The following is a 1180-nucleotide window of genomic DNA, read 5'->3' as shown; positions in this document are numbered from 1 at the left end:
TGAGGTCTTGCCAAGTTGCCCAGGCGGGTCTCGAACCCGCGGGCTCAGGCAAACCACTCATCTCAGCCTCCCAAAGGCGGGGGATTACAGGCTGAGCCACCGAGCCCGGTTTATAACTTTTAATCTCTTATTTTGCCAAGACTTGTTCTCTTTCCTCAATCTTGCCAATTCTTCCTTCAGAAAAGAGATAGTATGAAAACTCTGTCCTGGTCAGATGTGGTGGTTCATGCCTGTAATCCTAGCATCTTGGAGGGCAAGGGCAAGAGGATTGCTTGAGCCCAGGAGTTCAAGACCAGCCTAGACAACATAGCAAGACCTCATCTCTACAAAAAAATCAAAAATTAGTCAGGCATGGTGACATGCACCTGTAGAAGGAAGGCTGAGGCAGAAGGAACACCTGAGCCCAGCAGGTATAGACCACAGTGAGCTGTGATTGTGCCATTGCACTCCAACTTGGGCAGCAGAGTGACACCTCCACCTCAAAAAGAAAAGTAAGCCGGTGGCTCAGCCTGTAATTCCGCGCCTTTGGGAGGCTAAGGTGAGTGGATTGCCTGAGCCCACGGGTTCGAGACCCGCCTGGGCGACTTGGCGAGACCTCATCTCTACAATAAATCAAAAAGTTAGCCGGGCGTGACAGCGCGTGCCTGTCGTTCCAGCTACTTGGAAGGCTGAGGTGGAAGGATCGCCGGAGCCCAGCAGGTTGAGGCTGCGGTGGCCGGGAGCGGCCACTGCACTCCAGTCTGGGCAACAGAGGGAGACTCCAACTCAAAAAAAAAAAAAAGTAAAGTAAAGAAAACCCTGTCCTGCCATAAACGTTCACATCGAATTCAGTTTTCTCAAAGAGTGGGTAAGTCAGCCTAGTCACAGTAAAGGGACCCTACGGTCCATATTTCTGAATGTGATATTTGTGACTAATTAGTTTCCAGAATATTCCTCCTGGCTCCCCAAATTGTTTTATCAGGATATAAGCCGAGAAAGTTTCAGCAGAGGCCATGGGAAAAGAGGCCAGTAAGGAACTTCCCAAAGGACAAAGCCAGATATGTAAATAAAAGGTGTCATCTTTACTCTCTGTAATTTTTCAGTCTTCCTCCTAAACCCATGGCCTCTGGGTAGTGACAGGAAGAAGGGTCAGATTAAAACATCATCTAAGAGGGGATTCCAAGATGGCAGTGGAGGCAGT

General features: G+C 49.2%; 1 protein-coding gene across 1 annotated transcript in view; it reads right to left on the bottom strand.

Moving 5' to 3' along the window:
* Window positions 1-475, bottom strand: part of ILVBL (ilvB acetolactate synthase like) — a 33943-nt gene extending 33468 nt beyond the window's left edge. Inside the window, exon 1 of the mRNA XM_021718389.1 lies at window positions 471-475. The gene's annotated coding sequence lies outside the window, so the exon portion shown is untranslated. The remainder of the gene's footprint in view (window positions 1-470) is intronic.
* Between the last annotated feature and the right edge of the window lie 705 nt (window positions 476-1180).

This window comes from Carlito syrichta, unplaced genomic scaffold (assembly GCF_000164805.1).
Source record: "Carlito syrichta isolate Samal-C Ts95f unplaced genomic scaffold, Tarsius_syrichta-2.0.1 Scaffold312151, whole genome shotgun sequence".
In the NCBI taxonomy this organism is placed as follows: domain Eukaryota; kingdom Metazoa; phylum Chordata; class Mammalia; order Primates; family Tarsiidae; genus Carlito; species Carlito syrichta.
The sequence above is the reverse complement of the archived record's forward strand: the minus strand, read 5'-3'. Positions and strand labels throughout refer to the sequence as shown.